General features: G+C 34.5%; 1 long non-coding RNA gene across 1 annotated transcript; it reads left to right on the forward strand.

Moving 5' to 3' along the window:
• Positions 1-4,689: 4,689 nt before the first annotated feature.
• LOC103499565 (uncharacterized) lies at positions 4,690-6,310 on the forward strand. Its single transcript, XR_007822981.1, has 3 exons — positions 4,690-4,900; positions 5,022-5,286; positions 5,923-6,310. It is a non-coding gene; the product is annotated as an uncharacterized LOC103499565 (long non-coding RNA).
• The last annotated feature ends 5,854 nt before the right edge of the window (positions 6,311-12,164 follow it).

A 12,164-nucleotide genomic window follows, 5' to 3' on the forward strand; every position in this document is an offset into this window, starting at 1 on the left:
CACATTGAAAGTACAAAAATGGAAACTAAAGAAGAGAGTCGAGCCGCAAAATGCATTGTTATTCATTCCTTGGCTCTTTTATAAGTTAGGGGAATGGTTGGTGGGCTTCTCTCTCTAATATCTCTCTAAGCTCTCACTCAAACGTTAGTCGTAGAAGAGGAGAAGGGAAAAACTATGATAAAATTTACAGACCCCATAACAGTCCTGGTACGCTGATTATAAACCCTGTAAGTGCGGCTATTGGTCGAAAAACTAAGGAATATTCCTCTATCTGACTTTGAGTCTCATTTCCTACGATGATCTCTGTCACTTAATATAAAGCATGTGCTCCCAAAAACATGGAAGTACTTTACACTCGACTTCCTTCCTTTCCATAGTTGATACGAGGTGAAAATCGTCCCTAGGCGAAGAGTTACCCGGTTGTGTATGTGATAGGAAGTGTTTAGAGCTTCAACCCAGAAGTAAACTGGTAGATCTTTCGCATGCATCATTACACGCCCATTTCCGGTAGTGTCTAATTTTTCCTTTCAACAACTTTGTTTCTATTGTGGTGTCAAGCGGGTTGAGAACTCATGAAAAATTCCTTCATCCTCACAGAATTTTGTGAAACTACTATTTTCAAACCCGCTCATAACACTACGTATGCGAACAATACCTGTATTATTTTCTCTTTGAAGTTGTAAACATAAAGTTCAAACTACTTTGAAAGATTCAGATTTTTCATGAATAAACTTTATCCAAGTATAACAAGAGAAATCATCTACACATACTAGAGCATATTTTTTTTCCTCCGAAGCTTTCTGTTTGCATAGGTCTCATGAGGTCTATATGGAGGAGTTCTAACGTGCGTGTAGTTGAAGACTGATTTGTGGATTTATGTAATGACTTGACTTGTTTCCTAGTAGGACAGTCCGAGCAACATTCCTATGACTTGAAGTTGAGAGAAGGAAGGCCCACAATCGCTTCAGTCTGCATAGCTTTGGCGATGGACGTTCCACTGATATGCTTCAAATGCTTGTGCCATAGACTTGCTTCCTCTGATTTTAACAAGTTACATATGTTCACCTCTGAGTCCCAGTGATAGCAGTTGTCTGACAGCCTTGTTCCACTAAGAGAGACCTTGTTTTGGCTATCTATCACATTGCATCTATCCTTGCTGAAGCTCACATGATATCCTTGATCACATAGTTGCACTAATGCTTATCAAGTTTGCTGATAGTCTCTGCACTAATCTAACATCAAGAAGATAGGGGAGTCCTGGACAACCAATAGTTCCTTTGCCAGTAATTCTTCCTTTTCCTCTATCACCAAACACTACGGACCCTGCATTGCATTCACTTAATTCTGAAAAAAAAAATGATGCATTGGCAGTCATGTGTCTGGAACAACCACTGTCAAAGTACCAGTCAGTGGTGAGTTAGGATGATTAACAAATGTAAGAGCTACTTTGCAATTTTCCAACTCATCTTTGGGCACCATTCTGTTATGCGTCTATTCGTGAACATGCTATGACCAATGGTATGTTGAAGATACTACATACTTTGCAGTCGGAAACAATAAGGACGAATATGACTACTTTTTCCACATAAGTGACAAACCCACCGCTTTCGTTTGTTCATGGATTTCACTAGTGATTCAACATCCTCTGAGTGCTTTCCCTTTCCATTTTCAGCCTACCTATACTGAGTATCAGACTCTCGGACAAACACAGTCTTTATCTCATTTCTAGTAGCCTCTTTATCTGAAAAACCCATACCTCTTTTGTCACCGAATCTCTTTCCTTGGTCAATCAGGTCATCTAATTTCTGAGTTCCATTTGTCAGCATTTTCACAGATTTGCTTAGTACCTTAAATTGATTTCTTGCTTTCTTTAACTCAGCTTTCAGAGTAACTATTGAAGATAGGAAGCTTTGATTTTCTTCCATCAAGCATTGTATCCTTTCTTGTTGGTGGACAATTGTAACTTGATCTTCCTTCTACTTCCTTTTCACTGTGCTTTCGTGGAGAGAGTCATTTATCATCGTTGCCTGTGATTCAGGCTCCTGTGGGTGCACTCTTTCCACTCCTTCCTCGTCTATGGTGGAGATACTGATTAATGTCATTCCCACTTCTTCATCATCACTTTCAGAGTAGTTTTCATCGTCTAAGAACGTAGCTACCAAACTTTTCTTCTTCCGTTTGAGATATGTTGCATATTCATGTTGAATGTGGCCAAACCCTTCACACTCATGACATCTGATTCCTTTACCATTCTTCTCAGACTTTGGTGTACTATAGTCCTTTTCACCTCGTTTGTAGTCTTTACTTCTGTACGTTCTTGATGAAGAAGAGCTTAATATTTTAGTCTAAACTGCTGAGTTTGTTTTGCGGCTGTTTCGTTGACTCCCAATATGTTTGTGAAACTGACTTTTGAGTTTTCTGACCTGCTTCGTCAATAGTACACAGATTCTGCTAAAGAGTCTTTATTTTTTTATACTCGATGCTCTTCTGTCAATTCTTCCTTTACAGAAGTTAGAGCCAGTCCAGGTTTCTTCCAGTTTGCACCTTCTCCCAAGTGCAGTTCGAAGGTTCGTAGTGACCCAAACTGTTCATCTAGCTTCATTTTTTTATATATTATTAGCCTCATCGATTGCAGTTACTTTCATATTGAACTTGGATGATAGAGACCTAAGGACTTTTCGGACCAATTTTGAGTCAAACATCTTTTCTCCTAATGCATCTGATTGGTTGGCAATGTCAAGTACACGAATATTAAACTCAACGATCGTCTCTTCTTCGGTCATCTGTAGTGCTTTAAAACGTGATGTCAGAATCTGTAAGCGTGAAATCTTTACTTTTGAAGTCCCTTCAAATGCTACCTCTAAAGATGTTTCATGCAGCTTTGGCCGACTTGCAGGTGTTGATTAACTTGAATATATTTTGGTCAACAGCATTGAACAATGCATTCAGTGCTCATGAGTTTCCTACGACTGCATCATCTTCTTTACTGGTCCATTTTAACTCACATTTTCTTATAGATTTGTCAATTTCATCCTTTTCAGTGGGATGCTCCCATCCTCAGATAATGGCTCTCCAACTCCTCATGTCCAGTGACACAAGGAACGCCTTCATGCGTGATTTCCAGTAGCCATAGTTTCCCCCATCCTCGGATAATGGCTCTCCAACTCCTCATGTCCAGTGACACACGAATTTTGTCCATAGATCATCGATTATTAACCATGCTCTGATACCAATTGAAATATGGATTGTTTTAGAGATAAGTGACAGTTATTCCCACAGTTGTGCATAACATTGTAAACTATGGTAACATGAAAGGAATCAATCAACACGTCAACATTTATGAACCCAGTTTAATAAATATGCATCTACATCTGGAGGGTAGTTTGCCTGTAATAGAAGATTGCATTAGTCACAAATATAACTAGTATTGAATACATAGTTATGACAGAAGGAGTAGCACTTCAACACAATTACTACAGTAATGTTCTAGAATGTTTTCAATAGAACTTGATCATGATGTATCACAATAATCATAACTACTTAGAGAGTAAGAGGAAACTCCCCCTTAATTGTAGCACCAATCAATGATGTATTCAACTTCAATTCAAGTTCAAGAATTAGTTTTCTTCAATCAAAATACATTCAAAAGGGAGAGCCACAAGGCACTTATCTTAATTGGTATTTATCCTTGATCCTTTATGTCCAACAACCGTCAATTGACTTTTTTAGGAAGTTACCATTATATAAGGGAAGATCTTAACCACTTGTGAACCATTTTTAAAGGAAGATCTTAACCACTTGCCTTGATCCACTCTTTAATTAATATGAGATCAAATAGGTGAGATCAAATTGTTAATAGGAGTAGCCAAATGTAAACGATCGTGTACCAAAAGAATTAATAAAAATTGTTTAACCAAATCTAAATTGTACCAAATTTTGAGCCAAATCTACGATCGTACCAAATTTGGAAGAAAGAATTGTTTAGATTTGGGTCCAAATTTAAACGATCGTGTAACCAAATTCAAATGTAACTAAATTAAACGATTGTGTAACGAAATTAAATGATAAAATTGAAAAAATAAATTGTAGTCAGATCTAAACGACCAGATCTAAACATCGTATACCAAATATATTACGCGTGCATTGTTAACAGTGTAGTTGACGAGGTAGTTTTGGTATTTTCCATGGTGCGCCTGTGAGCTTTTCTGTTTTTGGCATTGTCCTACACAACGTAAATATTTTGTTGCTTTGTTATATTTTTAAAAAAAACACTTACTAATATACATTAGATCAGGTTTAATATATATAAATCAATTATAATTAACAATTAATCAATTAACAAATTAAATATAGCACCCAAAAAAATTATGGGTAATTTCCAATTTAATCTTCCTCATTTTATTTAACATTGAGTTATATTATTGGGTGTTATTTTGTTGTTTGTAATTTATATTAATTGATATTGGGTGTTCTTTTGTTTAAAATTAATAAAGTGTATGTATGTGGTATGTGGGTTTAATTAAGGATATAGTTTTATGGAATAATTTTGGTTTTGTTTATATTTATTGGAGAGAAAAAAAACAATTAATAGATAATTGTGGGGAATTAATAGATAATTGTCTAAGTAAAGTATTTTAATGTTAAAGTTATAAAAAATAGAAGGAAAAAAGGGGGGAAACGAAAATAAAGGCGCGAAAAAGAAACCCTTGACTTCGTTACCATCCGAATGTTTTACGCATTACACTTTTCTGACCCCAAATCACCATTTTTATTTTTTTTTCAAATTTTCCACAAATTTCCTTCTCTCACAGATCCCTCCCCCGATTTTCCTCTTCTCGCAGACCCCTCCCTCGACTTCGTTACCACCCGAATGTCATCGCCAACTCGCCACACCAGATAGGTAACGTTCTTTTAAGGTTTTCTTCTTTTGACTTAACCTTTCGTCTCTTCCTTTTCTTTTCCTTTCACTTTTTAGTAGGTTTAATCTACTATTTTTTGTTCTTTTGAACCGCAAATGGAAGATCTGCCAGGAATTCGCTTTCTTGATGCCTTTTCTGGTTTTCGTGAAGCTGCGAGTGTTTTCGATTTCTCTTATATGTCGTGTTGTGTCGATTGACAAGAGTAAAGTATGTTGAGCGTGGTACGCGTGCACTTGCCTTCTGATATTCCTATTGTACGCTACGAACTTACACCCTACGTTCTCTATTGCTACCCTGATAAGAACATCGATACTGATGATGTATCTGAGTCGGCTCCTCTTAATGGTCAATTTTTGAGATACAGATGGTAAGTTCCTAGTGGTCATTGTGGAATTTCAATTGGTTCTCTTCTCTTTTTGTGTTATTCTTGTCTATTGGTTGTTTACTACTCTACAGTGTCGACTGTTGGTCGTTGTAACTCAATTGGATATGTTTGGGGTTTAGTGGTTTCTTCTTTAACTTCAAACTTTTTTTGGTGCTACTCTTGAGACAGATTGTGTCAAAATGACTATATGTTTTTTTTTTTTTTTTTTTACTGTGGCATGGTGAGATTAATTTCTAAACACCTTTTCTGCTGTTATCTCTCCTATATTCCTAATATTAGGATAAATGGTCATGATTACGATTTATGAATGTAGCAAATAATATGAGTGAAATTCTCAGCTTGATTATATAAATATGTCAATGGTTGTATTCTACTTGGTCGTATTTTATAACATGTCGAAAGGTGTTACTACTCTTTTATTATTTGGACTTGTTTTCTTCCCCCAGATCTAGGTTCGCTTTGCTGTTTTGATTTATGTTTCTGGCTTTGGACTTGTTTTCTGGATTTAAATTTGGATTTCATGTTGCCATATGCTTGTACTTGATGAAAATGGGCGTTTATTGTTGTGGTTGAATAGGTATAATTGTTTTATTTCATGTTTTGGTTTTTTTGGCACAGTATAATATTGATCAAGCATGGCAGAAAAATACTTCCTAAAGAAGATGGGTGGGTTATGGGATCATGTGATTTTTAGTTGTTTTTAGTTTTTAGTTTTTAGAATTTATAAGGGCTGTAGACAACGGTGATGCTGATGAAGATCACCGCCCCTCTGTTTATTGAAAGAGGGGAAAACAGAGTATAACAAAATAAAGAAAGAGAAAGAGAAGAAATTAGAGTCTCAAGAGATTTTCGAGGTGCCATTCAATGGAACATTCGATAGTGAAAGCAAGAAAAGAAGAGGAAGATCATAAGTTGTGTAATCCTGGCAATAGTTGTGGGTTTTCAGAGCTTTATGAATCTAATGATCGATCAAACTTACCGAAGCTGTCATGATCGAATTTATTCACTTTGATTCTTCTCTTCTTCAGTTTATCAGTTTCGTTGTGATGTATGGAGTTTTCTAAAACAACGTAGTTTTTTCTTTAGGTTTGTTCTCAAATAATTTTTTTCTTTTATAAACAAAATTATAATGCATAGAAGATAACATATATTCTTCAATGAGATATTATATGTATAGTTCTATGGTAATTTTTCTTTGAATAATGTGATTATGAAAAATGTTGATGAGGCCAAATGGTTTAAAACATACCTACCTTTTATTGTTATTAATAGATCTACAAAAATCGCTATAAAAAATTGTTTATAGCATTTTTTCAATGTTACTAAAATAGCTATTGAAACGCTTTGACAACGTTTTACAAACGAAAAAAAAAAGCTATACAATGTCTTTTATAGGGTTTTTCTAATGTTATTAAAAACAAAACATTTTATAGCTATTTTCCAACACAATAAAAAATGCTATCAAAATGTTTCAATAGCGTTTTTCCCACGTTATAAATAGTATTTATAGTATCACATTTGTGTTATTGCTGGGGACATATTATAGCGTTTTGCATAGCGGTGAAAAAATGTTATGCAAAGTCATGGACTTTCAATAACATTGGTTACGATGGCATTTCGAAAACAATATCGAAAATCAACGATAGCGTTTTCTTGATGCTATTATAATTGATATTTCTTGTAGTGAGTAGAATAAAATAAAATACTGAAAGGTTGCTCACCTTAATTCTTTTAAAGACCCAACTTATTAAGCTAAGAACCCAAAACAAAATGTTTATACACAAAAGATTATAACAATGTATATATATATATATACGTTTCACAATAAACATAAAAGAAAAGATTAATTTGGGGCTTCTTTCAAACAACATAGAAGTACAAAAATATGTGTGTTTTAAGACACAATGAAACATACAGTTGTTCTAAACAGAAAAGCGAAAGTATTTAAAAGATTCCTATATGGCGTTTAGAAGCCCTTCTTGTCCCTCGCCTGTCTACCTCTCGTATTACCTTTGCTTGAAAAAGTTAAACATGGAAAGGATGATTATAAAAAATATACCTAATAAAAGATCCACTACTAGTCCCTTAGGGGTAAAAATTGCTAAATTCCTATTATGATGTATCTTACATCATAATAGTCTTGTGATCCTATAGGATACACGTCTATCAGTCTAGTGATCCCTAAGATGCATATAATCAGTCTAGTGATTCGAATGATGTACAACATGTGGTAATCCCATAGGACACCGAGATTGCAAGGTACAGAATCCGATAGGTAAAGTTAACAGTTTGTCCTCAATCCATATAAATTTACACCAGTCTAAACAGTCAACTAAAAAAATTACAATCCAACCTATCCACAATATTTCAATTCAACACATAAGCAGTCATGTTAATCATGCTAGTGCATATTCAGTCATCAATGTAGCGAGTCATCACAACATCCAAACTTATTCATAACAAGTCAAGACAGTCAAGATATCAAAGTTCAAACTATGCATAATCAATCAAGTCCTCTCATACAATAGATCTCAACTTAATTTGGGGTCCGGTAGGAGAAATCCCTTAGCTTAACTTTAGCTAAGTTCCTTAATCAGAATAATGATAGAAATAAAACATGCACGACGGAAATCGAATCAAATTTCTACCCTAATTGCACTTAATTAAAATGGAACACTAAATTGAAAATAATTTAAAATTGGCCTGCTATCCTTCTAACTCTAAACCAGGTTGTGGGAGACGTTGGATGAAAGAATCGAGAGAGAGAAAGAGATGGAAATAAAGAGAAGTTGGGCTTTTGAATTTTTTTATAAATTAAATTAGAAAGGAATATAAATTTTCTTGAGAGAGCTCAATAAGTCCAACCCATCAAATGAATTGAAAAGCTCTATTTATAAGAAATTTTCATGCAAAATTGCATGTGTCCATGCAACAATAAAGCCCAACAATTCAAAGTCAACTTTCTCTAGTGGACTTTTTGTCTTGATCAAATAACAACACCTAGCCCACTAGAGTTAGTGGGATTATCCAACAAAATGTTGGATTTTCCGACAAACTTTGATCAAAGGAAAAAATGCTCATTTTGTTAAATGTCAAACTTTGACTTTTGAAACCAAAAGTGAACATTTTGACTTTTTACCATTTTGTTCATCTTGAATAATTTCAACCTCCCGAGGATGAATCCACATTCATTTTCTCGAAATTTAAATCATAATTGAATATATTACCGGTCAAAGATTGTTTTTTCAAAGTAATAAAAGTCAACATTTTTACTTTTTACAACTTTGACTATTTTGATCATTTTCAAGCTTTAGAGTATGAATCCACATTCATATTTTTAATTTTTAAAATTTATTTAAACATAAAGCTGTATCTCTAATCTAAAATCCAACGGCTATATCACATATACGTGTTAGTATCTCTCTCCTCACCTAATTCCAACAATTCGACTCATTCCATCATATTGTTCTAGTTTTATTCCATATGAGCTAGTAAGGGAACCTAATGGACCTATAGACCATAGACTCCAATGATCTAAAATTAACTTTCATAACTCTTTTAGACCTAGGTAATCAACATTGGTGAACTAACGGGTCATTCCACTATGTTCGAATTTATGTCCTAAAACTCGTAGTTTGTAATCACATTTTATTCAATAAAGTCGTTATTTAGAAATTGAATACTATATAATCTTAAATCCAATAAACTAAGATTCCAAGGCTATTTTTGAGTAAACTTGAACTTTATATAGAGACATAAACATGGATTAAGTTCGAGTAAATAGTCTAAATAGTCTAAATAGTCTATATTATATGAATAAAGGTTGGGTGCCTAATTTAGAGATACTATGGATGCGGCCCGCTTTGTAGTTAATACAAACGATGTAATCCTGAGTCGTTCATGTAAAGACATGAAAGTGGGGGCATCCTATGTAAAAGGTTTACATAAGACAGAACCATGAAATAGTCATTTTTACGTTATAACGTCGTTTACAGTTTAAAACCGACTATCACGATTATTAATGACCTAGGTAACTTAATCTTAATCTTGAGCTAATCGTGAACTCTTGTTCACACAAAATTATCCTTAAATCTGCATAGGTGAGGGCAACTCATTAGTGTTGGCTCAATAAGCCTCCCATTTCAGGAGTAAGATCGGGTGGATAGTTGGGAACATAGGGTGCAAGACGAAATTCACTCCTACCCGCTTTAGAATTAGTAGATATGTTGTTCTCTTAAGGACTGAATCTAAGTCTTGAAAAAATGGCCCCACCCTCTCATTGGCCCGAGAAGGATTCGGTTTATAGGTTGTATCTTAAAACCAATTGTTCAACAGTGGATTAGTGGGACTTAAGGAGAAAGATGTATTTTTTGGGGTAAAACGGTACTTTTCGATCCAGCAAAGCTCATGAATAACCTGTGAAGGATTAACTTACTGATCATGGTTATATCAAATGGACACAAATATATCTATAGTGAGGGGAGTGCAACTACGGGACTTTAGTGGAATGACCCGTTAGTTAACGAATGTTGATTAGCTCGGTATAAAAGAGTTTAGTCTGTTAATCTCAGATCGTTGGAGCCCATGATCTATAGATCCATTAGGTTCACCTACTAGCCCATATGGAATAAACTTAGAACAGTATAATGGAATGAGTCGAATTGTTTGAAATAGGAGATGAGAGAGAAACCGACAAGTATATGTGATATAGCCATCGATTTTAGATTACTAATAGAGCTTATGATTAAATGGGATTTAAATATTAAAGATATGAATGTGGATTCATACTCGGAAGCTCAAAAAAGATGGAAATAGTCAACGTTGTAAAAAGTCGAAATGTTGACTTTTGACTTTTCAAAAGTCAAACTATGACCGGTAATATATTCAAATGTGATTTGAATCTTGAAAAAATTAATGCCGATTCATGCTCGGAAGGTCAAAATTAGTCAAGACGAACAAAATTATAAAAAAGTCAAAATATTTACTTTTTGGTTTGAAAAGTCAAAGTTTAACTTTGACCAAATGACAATTTTACCCTTTACCCAAAGTTAGTAGGAAAATCCAACATTTTGTTGGATAAACCCATTAACTATAGTGGGCTAGGTGTTGTTAAGACATTAAGTCCACTAATGGTTAGTGGGTTATGTGTTGTTGGCACATGTGTTTGCATGCACATGCAACCTTGCATGTAAATTCTCTATAAATTAGGCTCTTAGGGCTTCAAGAAAAGGTCTTGGCATTTTTTTTCTAAAACAACATTGGGCTGTCATATTTCCTATTTAGTTTTCCAAAAATCAAATATTAAAATCCAAACCTTTGTCCATATATTTTCCATCTTTTTTCTCTCTCCCGGTTTCCTTCATCCAATGGGTCCCATAACCCGTTTCTGAGTCTGGAGGATAGTAAGTCAATCCTAGTGGTGGTTCAAGCATCAATCGAAGCGTCGAATGTAAGTTTTTCTTAAAAAAAACCCTATATTTAACCTTATTTCGGTTTAAGGCTTATTGTTAATTAATTACATTTAGGGTAAAATTTCGGTCTTTCTTCCGCCCTGCTCGTTTAATCTCCATCACACTAAAGTTTTGTAGTTGCACTCCCTTCACTATAGATATATTTGTGTCCATTTTATATAACCATGATGAGTAATTTAATCCATCACAGTTTGTTCATAAGCTCAACTAGGTCAAAATATCGTTTTATCCCCTAATCCACTATTGAACAAATGGTTTAAGGTCAAACGTATAAACCAAATCCCTCTTGGTCCACTGAGAAGGTAGGGCCCCTTGCTCAAGACTTGGATTCAGTCGTTAAAGAAACAACCTATCTACTAACCCTAAAGTGGGTAGGAGTGAATTTCGTCTTGCGCCCTATATCTCCAGCAATTCACCCAGTGTTACCTCTTAAAATGGTATTGGGCTAGCACTAAAGAGCTACCCTCACCTATGCAGATCCAAGGATAATCTCGTGCGAACAAGAGTTCATAGTTAGATCAGGATTAAGATTAAGTTACCTAGGTCATCAATAATCAAAATAGTTAGTTTTAAATAATAAACGACATTATAACATAAAAGTGACTATTTCATGGTTCAATCTTATGTAAACTCTTTACATAGGATGCCCATAGTTTCATACCTCTATATGAACGATTTAGGTTCACATTGTTTGCACTAACTACAAAGTGGGTCGTATCCATAGTGTCCCAGAATAAGGTGTCCAACCTTTATTCATATATTATAGACCGTTTTAAGCTATATACTTGAACTTGATGCACGTTTATGTTTATACATGAAGTTCAAGTTTTCTCAAAATAGCCTCAAGACCTTAGTTTATTGGATTTAAAATTATAGTATTCAATTTTTCAAAAACGACTTTATTGAATAGAATATGACTACAAACTACAAGTTTTAAGACATAAATTCAAACAAACACCCACTTCGACTAAGACTCCTACAAAAATAAAACAACATTGAATTTAAGGATGAGAGAGAATAATATATATGAGTACATTAAACATATAAATATATAAAAACCTATGGCACATGCCGAAAAAGTCTCCCACTTGTCCTAGTTTACGAACATCGTAGACCTAAACTCTGTATGTTTCCCTCAAACACTTTAACGATGAGGGCTTTTGTAAAAGGATCGACAATGTTTGCTCCTAAGATATCTGGGTCGCTACAATGTCACCTCATGTAAAACTTTCCTGATAAGATAGTACTTGCGTTCGACATGCTTTCCCAGTTTATGGCTTCTAGATTCTCTTGAATTTTCTATTGCCCTACTGTTGTCATAGTATTAAGTGATTAGAAGATGCATATTTGGAACAACTTCTAGATATGTCAAGAATTTTCTTAGGTATA

The sequence above is a fragment of the Cucumis melo genome, chromosome 8 (genome assembly GCF_025177605.1).
Source record: "Cucumis melo cultivar AY chromosome 8, USDA_Cmelo_AY_1.0, whole genome shotgun sequence".
NCBI lineage: Eukaryota > Viridiplantae > Streptophyta > Magnoliopsida > Cucurbitales > Cucurbitaceae > Cucumis > Cucumis melo.